Source organism: Cupressus sempervirens, chromosome 9 (assembly GCF_028749045.1).
Source record: "Cupressus sempervirens isolate cs-2001-9-10 chromosome 9, ASM2874904v1, whole genome shotgun sequence".
Lineage (NCBI taxonomy): Eukaryota > Viridiplantae > Streptophyta > Pinopsida > Cupressales > Cupressaceae > Cupressus > Cupressus sempervirens.
Genome location: NC_143126.1, coordinates 102,496,667 through 102,507,238, shown reverse-complemented (window position 1 = coordinate 102,507,238; position 10,572 = coordinate 102,496,667).

Below are 10,572 nucleotides of genomic sequence, written 5' to 3'. Positions count from 1 at the left end.
TACTACCAATGTTCTGCCCAGCTCTCAAGTGACCCAAGCTCCTGCCACCACTCTACCAAGCTTCCAAATCTAGCCACCAAGCTATCAAACCCCATCAATTTCATTTCTTAGCTTTCAATTCCCACCACCTCCACCACCAACTAATCTATTACCTCCTATTACCAACTACTTTTCAATGCCACTTCTAGGAGGTAACCCACCAATCCAGCCAACCACCAATTATTTGCAGGTACCATCCCAAATGGGGGCACAGCCCACATACCTTGGTCAAACCCCACAAGCCCCCCGATCCTTTCCCCAAGCTTCACAACCATCTTATACCTTACCTCCACAAAGCAATTCATTTATCCCATAGCCAGCTTATGTTCCTCAATCCCAACCTCAAATCCCATATCAACAACAAGCCTTGCAGCACATGCAGCACTATGCGCCACCTCCCCCTAAGCAAACTGTCATCCACCATGCAGCTACCCAAACAATGTACAATCCCTATCAGCAAATCCCTCATACCCATCCATATTCAGTGGCCCCATCTAGTGCATACCTACCTCAAGGCACTACTACATTGGGGGCACCCCAGCCATCACCCATTAATTTAGAATGGGAAGCCATGAAAATAGCTTTGAAGAAAATCCAAGAGGGAAATGATCCAAAAACTTTCAAGTTTGAGAATGTGTGTCCTTACCCATTTGACAGAGCCATTACCACGACACCATTTCCCAAGCATTTTGAGACACCCAAATTTGACAAATTTAGAGGAAAAAGAGACCCTGTCACACATATCAAAGAATTTTACATGCACTACCAATAAGTGGCATATGATGGTTTCTTCCTCTTGCATCTCTTTCCCAAAAGCTTGGCCGGACCAGCTCTAGAATGGTTTTATAGAATCCCCTATGGCACAATTAAAAATTTTGCTGGATTATCTGAGGCATTTGTAGCCCAATATGCCCATCTTGTTGAAATAGAGCTATCAGTAGTTGATCTTGTCTACACCAAGCAAAAAGGTGGAGAAAGCCTTCCTGAATATCTGCAAAGATGGCAAACCCTTACCACCCGCATATCTTGCACCTTTCCAGAGTGCCATTTGGTGAAAATGTTTATTGATAATGCCCATCCTAGCTTGGCTCACCACATGACCATGAACTGTTTGCAGACCTACAAAGATATCAAAGAGAAAGGAATGATCCTTGAGCAAGCACTCATTAAAGATGGTGTGGTCAAGATTTACAAGGAAGCCAACAAAAATCAATCACATTCCAATGACAAGTCTAGATATTGGAATAAAAACAAACATGTTGCAACAGATGGCGTTACTGACACCAGACATGTGAATATTGTTGGTCCTTCTCACAACCAGTCTAACCCACCATATCAACCAAACAATCAACAAGCTATCAACTACCAACAATAGAATAACCAAAGCTATCAAAAACACAATCCAAGACCCAACTTTGAAGGGTCTAGCAATCAAGCTAATGCCATCAATGTAGCTGCAGGACAAAAGCCTAGATTCCAACCTACACCTAGGAATTATACACCCCTTGGTGAGCCATTGGATGTCATTTTTGAGAAATTAGTCAAGGAAAACCTCATCAAATTTCCTCCTACCTAACAAATTGACCCAAGCCAATCCAAAGTTGCATGGTACAAAGACAATGAGTACTGTAAATTTCATAGGGTAAAAGGTCACACTACCCTCAGATGCATGAAACTAAAAGACTATGTGCAGGACCTCATTGACCAGAAGGAGATCACTATTGGTGCCCAAACCTCTCCCAATGCAGGCTTATAGATCTATCCAAATGCTTTTCCTCCTCACAATAATCAAAATCCTAGAAAAGCACCTATCCAAACCAACAACAACAACACCAACAACCGTCAGCCAAACTAACAGCACAGGAAGAACAATGACCACACTTCATCCTATATAGACTATGGTAGCCTTATAGGTTGTATATCCGAGAAAGAGCCTTCTGTCAATGTTATCAATATCCAAGGGCCAAACAATGAGTGTGCAGTCACCACTCGAAGAGCTCGATTTAACATCGCAGGCCCACCCATTTCACCAGCACCATCAGCTCCATCAAAAAGCTAGTACAATATCTTGGAACACCTTGGGAACATGCTAGCCCCAATCTCCATTTTAGACCTTCTTCGCACCAGTCCTGTGTACAAGAACATCCTTGACAGTGCTCTTATAGAATCTCGTGTCCCTTCAGATATCAATGCTACTAATTTTCATAATCTTGTTGGACACCTATCCTCCTCATGTGCCCTATCTTTCAAACCCACCAACATACCCGTGGTCGAGCCAGATCACACCCTTTCACTTTGCATAGCCATCATGGTATCCAATTTTTCCATGAAAAGAGTAATGATAGATAATGGATCAGCCTTGAATATTTGCATCCTAAAATTCATAAAACAAGTTGGGTATACTAAGGCAGATATCATCAGTGAGGTTATCACCATCAAAGCTTATGACAACTTGGAAAGAACCACAGAAGGAACTATTTTGCTGCCAATCAAGGTTGGGCCAGTCATCTATGAAACACTCTACCATGTTATTGATCTAAACCTACCATTCAACATCCTCCTCGATCGCCCATGGATTCATGCCATGAAAGCCGCTCCATCCACTTACCATCAATGCATCAAATTTCTGCATCAAGGCACTGAGGTAACCATCCATGTCGATCCAGAACCCTTTGCTTACTGCAATGTGGTTGAAGCTTCATATAAAAACCATTGCCCTAGAATTGATATAGGCACATCCATCGCTAGCTCATCCCAAACTTGTAATGACCCAAAAACCATTCTTGCCTCTACCTTGTCTACCGTGAAGATCAATAACAAGGGTTGTGGACAATATAGTCTGTCGGATACATTTGCTGTCGGGGCACTCCCACTTGATCCACATGCCCATGGACAATCGACATATCACAAAGCTAAGGAGATTCCACCTCCTTGATACAAATAGTTTGGCCCAACAACCTTTGTATCCTCGAAAATCCCTCTTCATGAGGAGCTCACTCCAGATATCAACAATTGGTTACATAAAGATGCACCTCAAAGGAATCAGGCACGCCTTGATCACTTCAGCCAGAAGTATCCCCAAGAATATAAGCTCATCTCTAACAAATGGAACTATCAAGGTGGTGGTCTAGGACCAGAAGAAAGAGGCATGCAGTGCCCCATCGACGCACACAAGTGGGAATTGAAGTCAGGTCTTGGCTTTGGCATACCCATAATTAAGGGCACCAATACGGACGGTCACGCTTTTTTGAATATTCACCCTGACCTTTTCGAAATTGAAGACATTCCTGAGGAAGTTGAAAAGAGAGCCTACGACAATATCCTAGACCAAATATCCCTCGGAGACTCTGTTCTCCAAGAACTATCCATCCACCTCATTGACCTACCACTCGCCCATCCATAACTCATAGATTGGGACGAACCAAGCGTCATACACATTGATGAGTTCACATCAGAGGAAGTGTTTTTGAGATTCATGGGAGCTGAAACACCTCACAAGAAAACAAAGCCAAATTCTGCCTATATCTACAAGCTAGATCCCAAGGGGTATTTTGGAGAAAATCCCCAACCTAGTTCCGATACACCCAAAACTAAAACTAAGGTGAATCTGAGACTAGCTAAGGCAGCGAAGAGAACCCCTCAGCAAGAACATCCAGAGCCACAAGCAGAACATGAGGATTTAGCATTACCTCCTCAAGATAATCGACCAGAGATATCTTCTATTCTAATTAAGGATACTAGGGAAGTCAACATCGGTTCTTCAGAGATCCCTAGGCTTGTTCACATTGCTGCATCCCTAGCACGAGACCAAGCTGATCTCCTCTTTGAGGTCTTAAGAGAGAACATTGGCTGATTTTCATGGTCATACCAGGACATGCCAGGGCTTGATCCAAAGCTTGTAGTTCATCATCTTGTAGTTAATCCATAGATCAAGCCCGTCAGACAAAAGCTTAGAAAAATGCACCCCAAGGTGGCATTACTGGTCAAAGCTGAGTTAGAAAGAATGTTAGTTGCTAAGGTTATCCGACCTATTGACTATTCAGAGTGGATCTCCAACATGGTCCCCATCACTAAGCCTTCTAGTGATATCAGAATCTGCACTGATTTTATAGATCTTAACAAAGCTTGTCCAAAAGATGATTTTCCCTTGCCCAACATAGATATGATTATAGATCTTATAGCTGGACATGAAATTTTGTCCCTCATGGATGGATTTTTTGGGTATAATCAAATCAAGATTGTAGAAGAGGATCAACATAAGACAACATTCACTACCCCTTGGGGAACCTTTTGCTACAACATGATACCTTTTCACCTAAAGAATGCTAGGGCTACCTATCAAAGAGCTATGACAGCCATTTTTCATGATCTCATCCATAGCATTTTGGAGGATTATGTGGATGATATCTTGGTCAAGTCTCATACCTTCATGGATCATCTTGCTGACCTGGAGAAAGTCTTTGATAGGTTAGCCAAATATCATCTCATGCTAAATCCCAAGAAATGTGTCTTTGGGGTCACATCTGGCAAGCTTCTAGGCTTTATAGTTTCTAAACGAGGTATAGAGATCAACCCCAAGAAGGTCAAAGCTATCTTAGACATGCCTCCTCCCCAGACACTACAACAACTTCATTCTCTCCAGGGAAAGCTTCAATCTGTTCGACGCTTTATCTCCCAGCTTGCAGATAAGTGTACACCATTTTCACATTTACTAAAGAAGGATGAGAACTTTAAGTGGGATCCTTTATGCTAGCATAGCTTCGATTAGCTCAAGCAGTATCTCACCAATCCCCCTATCTTGGTTCCACCAGTTCCTGGTCGTCCCCTGATTTTGTACATATCAGCAACACCTACTACTCTAGGGGCGCTTCTAGCACAACTCAATGACTACAACAGAGAAAGAGCCATCTACTACATCAGTAAAACCCTAGTTGGTTATGAACTCAATTACACTCCTATGGAAAAAGCTTGTTTGGCAGTTGTTTTCTCAACTCAAAAGCTTTGCCACTACATACTAAGTCATACCATCCAACTAGTCTCCAAGATTGACCCTCTCAAGTATATGCTCTCCAGAACAGCACTTACAGGCCATTTGGCCAAATGGGTTATGCTCCTTAGCAAATTTGACATCCAGTATGTGGACAGAAAGGCAATCAAAGGGCAAGCTATAGCAGATCACCTAGCTGATGCACCTCTAATAGATGCTTATCAGTTGATCACAGAATTTCCAGATGAACATATCTGTCTAATTGAAGAACAACCCCCATGGAAACTTTATTTTGATGGCTCATACACATCTCATGGATCAGGGGCAGGAATATTGTTGGTCACACCTCAAGGAGATTACATTCCAAAAGCCTTCAAGCTACAATTCCCTAGCACCAAAAATATAGCTGAATATGAGGCCCTCATAGTAGGATTAAAGATAGCTGCAGAATGGAACATTCTTGAGCTACAAATCTTTGGTGATTTTCAGCTCATCATCAAGCAAGCCCTAAATGAATATCAAACCAAAGATGAAAAGCTATTACCCTACAAAGAGCTAGTTGATCAACTAGCCCAGCATTTTACAAGGCTTCAGTTTACACAAGTGCCTCGAATACAGAACAAAGAAGCAGATGCTATGGCTACTATAGGCTCGCTCTTGGAAATTCCCCAAGTAGCTAAACAGTATGAGTTTTTAGTGGAGCATCTCCTCACACCCGCCTATGCGAATGAGGATTCAAATCATGTTTGTATCTTGGTTGGTCCCAAATCCCCTTGGTACCATGAGATTCATGCTTACCTTAATGATGGTATCATATCCCCTCACCTCACACGTACCCAACGCCAAAACCTCATCCAAAAATCATCCCACTATGTTATCATAGCCAATACCCTTTATCGTTGGGGTTATCATGATACTCTCTCTCGATGTTTAGACCAAAATGAGGCCGTGATGGTGTTAAAAGAAGTACACTCTAGACTTTGTGGTGCCCACACAAGTGGTATTGTCCTAGCGTGAAAAATTCTTAGAGAAGGCTACTATTGGCCTACCATTGAAGAAGACTCCTGTGACTTTGTCAAAAAGTGTCTCCCATGTCAGTAGCATACAAATCTTGTGCACACTCTAGCACAGGATCTACAACCTATTGCACCACCTTGGCCTTTTGCTTGTTGGGGCCTTGATCTAGTTGGAACTATCACACCCCTCTCATATGATGGACATAAATAGCTAATAATAGCTACAGACTATTTCACTAAATGGGTGGAAGCAATCCCCCTAGTCTCAGCTACAAGAGTTTAGGTCTCCAAGTTCATCTTCTACCACATTGTTTGCCACTTTGGCATCCCATCCACCATCTTCATCGACCATGGAGGTAACTTTGAAAATCTTAACATGGAAGAATTATGCACTTCCCTCCATATCCATCACCGCTTTTCTAGCCCATATTTCCCACAAGGTAACGGCTAGGCAGAGGCAACTAACAAAACCCTCCTCAAAATCCTAAAAAAAGTTGTCAATGATTTCAACCATGATTGGCACCTACAAATAAATCCAGCCCTATGGGCCTATCGAACTTCCTTTTGTACATCCATAGGTACAACTCCATACTTCCTAGTCTATGGTGCCAAAGTGGTACTACCTATAGAGGTTGAACTTCCCTCCTTGCACATATCTTTGCAAGGGCAAATATTAGATGAAGAATATAGAGTAGCTCGACTCACCTAGCTAGATCTCTTAGATGAGAAGAGACAACAAGCCTATGATCATCTCACAATCTATCAAACTCATCTCAAAAGGAATTTCAACAAGAAGGTGCTTCCACAACAATTTCAGCCAGGTGACATGGTCCTCAAAGAAAACATGAAAGTCCAAGCAGATCGAAAAGAAAGGCAAGTTTGAACCTACATGGCTTGGTCCTTATGTTGTCACTGCTTCCTTTGGCTCTGGAGCCTATCATTTATCTACACCAGAACGAGAACTCTTGAATGATCCTACTAACATCATTCATCTCAAGAAGTTCTATGCTTGAAGATCCTTGGTATACCCAGCTTTTGAAAAATACAAAAAAAAAATAGTAAAGAGAAATACGCGTCCAATGGTGAAAACTTGGCAATTCAAGCACCTTGGATAGGTACCTTGGTGAAAATATGGTAATTCAGGTGCATTGTGTACTAAGACTAATCCATTATGTATCACTATCTTATCCCTCATACATTCACTCACCATCCCATAAAACACCTACTTGTTCCCTTGGTGTTCCAACCAAATATCCAAAATCTAATGGAGCTTGTAAATACCTCCTGTATAGCTTGTAAAATCTTGTACCTTAGCTTGTAAAATCTTGTACCAAAGCTTGTATTATACCTTGTAAATCTTGTACCATACTTTGTATATCTGAATCTTGTCCAAAGTTTGTACTATATTCTAGCCTGTAAATAATCTTGTATCCTGGCTTGTCTACTATCACGTGCACACACAAAACCCCATTTTCACTTAAGCTTTTCGCAAACCATCTACCTATCCACCTATCACCTATTATAGACATCCCATCCTTCACTAACATTTCCATCTCACAAAAACCAAAACATGAACAACCTTGTACATTTGTAACATATCTTGGTCTATCAGCTTGTACATCCTCCTTAGCTTAGTACCATTGTATCTATCTAGTTTTCGTGTCAAATTGTCCTTGCTTAGCATCTTGCACACATCGCACAACCCTTGGTTAGCTATCCCAATGCATCCTTTAGGTAGATCTTGTATCACCAAAGTGTTATCCTTCTTAGTTTAGCTTGCCAGACGCATCACTCGTCCAGATCCACCAGCTTAGGTGCTCTCTGATAGATCCTTGCAGGATATAGCTTTTCTCATGTCCAATCTTGGTTTGTTAGTACCTCTTCCTACCCATCTCATTGGCAAATATTTCTCTTTTGGATTTTCACTTTCTTTTGATTTGGAATCTTCCCTTTTGGGTCTTGAAGTATCTTTTTCAAACAATCTTTTTGTTCCCTCCTCAAAGTTACCACGATCTTCCATATCATGGTATACTACGAATGGGGTAATTTGGGCATAAGGTCTTGATCAAGTCTTTTATTTTTTATTTTTTTCTGCTTGTGGGTTACCCAGTGTTGGTTCCACTCTGATTCTTTCGAGATTCATGTGTGATGCTGGGGCAATCCTTGCATATTTTTTTTGAGTTAGTATGTCAGTCCTCTGGATAGTTGGTGAAAAGGCCTTGATGTTCTTGGTAACCTTGGCAATTAACCAAAAGTCCTATAGCAAATCTAGTGCTCAACTACATGGTGGTACTTCTCCTTGAAGTATCCCCCCGCTCAAAAAGCTTCAATGGTTTTCCTTCATCTCCATTATCCTCCATCCATATCCAGCATCCGTCTCTCCTACCCTAGCTTATGCATCAGTATCTCTTTGAATCACTCCTCACCTTTAGCTTTAGGGATCCACAATCCTAGTCTTAGGGATCCACCAATCCAAATCAATCCACCAAGCCTCATCTTTTGAGATCCACAATCCTAGTCCTAGGGATCTCCAAAACCCATCTTCCGCCTATCTGACTCTTTGAAATCTTGTTGCATCAGCTTTTTAATCCCCTCATCCATCTCCCCATTCTATATTCCTTTTATAGTGCTCCGCTCCTTCATCCTTTGCAATCCCTGAAATCTTAAGCTTGCTTCCTCTTGTGCCTCTGATTCTCCCTTTATCATTCTCTCGTAGTGAGAGTTTGAGCTAACTAAACCTCTTCTCTTAAGCTAATCTGAGTCTTCTTTCTCATCTCGAATTCTTGTACTTTTCAAGAAGTCGTCGAGCCTCGCTTTCTCTCCCCACTGCCTTCTTGAGGGGGCATCTTACAGTCCATTCTCTCCTATTCTGCTCTAGCCTTGGGCATCTTATTTTCTTATCTTTGATGCCATGCCACTTTCGGCATCACATCAAAGAGGGGCAAAATGTAGACACCTAAAAACCTTTAGAAAATAAAGTATTTTTATTTTCTGAAAAATTTCTGATGACATCATCATTTATTAATTAATTAATTATTTAATTAATTAATTTATTTTTATGCCATTAAATCCCTTTATCTAAATTAAAAATATTTAATTAAGGAATCCCTCCCAAAAATGTTTAAATCTTATTTAAACATTATTTCCTTATTTAAATTTTCTAATCCTTTTTAAATTTTGATTAAAGGCTAATCCCATCATTTTCTACCCCTAATCCCAACTCAAAATATTTAATTAAGATTAAATATTAATCCTCATGTTTATTAATTTTTTTTTAATAAATATCTCCTCAACCCAAACCCTTGAAATAAATAAAACTTTATTTATTTCCTAAAAATCTAATTTATCCTCATCCTAAGAAGTTCTAGACTCTTCTAGAAAGTCTTCATCCTCATCCTAGGAAGTTCTAGACTATTCTAAAAACTCTTTATCCTCATCCAAAGTCTATACTCTTCTAGAAGATTTCTTTAAACCTAATCCTAATCCCCTCCTAACCTTGTCACATTCCCTAAAAATGGGTTAAAACTTACTAACCCAAGCCAAAGTTAACAAATATCTCCTCCTTCACCCACCCTCATTAAATGCCATCCACTTGCCTATCCCTAAGCTAATCCTAAACCATCCTAATCCATCCTCTAATCATTTGCACAATCCTAAGCAAGCTTAAAACTCTCCTAATCAAGCGCAAGTCAAAATTGCTCTCATCTCCCTCAAAATATCTCAACCATAAAACTTTATGAAGCCCACTAGGCCATAAATGACTCTTCCAAGCCCTTTTATTTCTCTTACAAGCCATTATGAGGGTCTTTATGAAAATTTTATCCCTTGAGCCTCCTTTGTTGACTCATCCTTCCCTTTTCCTCCATCCTCTCACCCTGTGACATGCGTCACTCCTTGATTGGTTGTAAGAAAGCACAATCCATGTGCTCTCCTCTCATGCAATCTGAGCCCTCTTTGAGCTTTTTCCCATCCTTGCATCTTAGCCCTCAATCCCTCAAGCCTCTTGCCTATAAATTGGATCCTTCCCCTTTGCAAAATAACACAATCCATGAAGTAAAGTCATAATGCCATTTTAAGAAGCCATTTTACATTAAAACCATACACTCACACCCAAATTCCAACTCCATTTGAAGCCATTTTTGAAGCATAAGCTTGAGCATACATCTTATCTATTTAGACAAAGCCACTCAACAAGAGAGCTTCTTATTGAGAGAGTCCATTAATGGCTCATATTCTCAATTGAGAGCTCATCTTAGTCTATCTTGAAGTTTATGAATTTTGTTTAGTTTGTAGAAGCTTTATTTAAATTTAGTTTCTATTAGCATACTAACATATTTCTCATATACACTTACTTCTAATTAATTAAATAAAGTTATTAAATTAAATGAGAAGCCATTCCTAATTAATTAAATGAAGCTATTTAATTAAATAAGAAAAGTGTCTCTAATTAATTAAAAATTACTTAATTAAATAGAAAAGGTAATTATGAGAGCATATCTCATTTTATTAAATTAAATATCTCAACAAAAT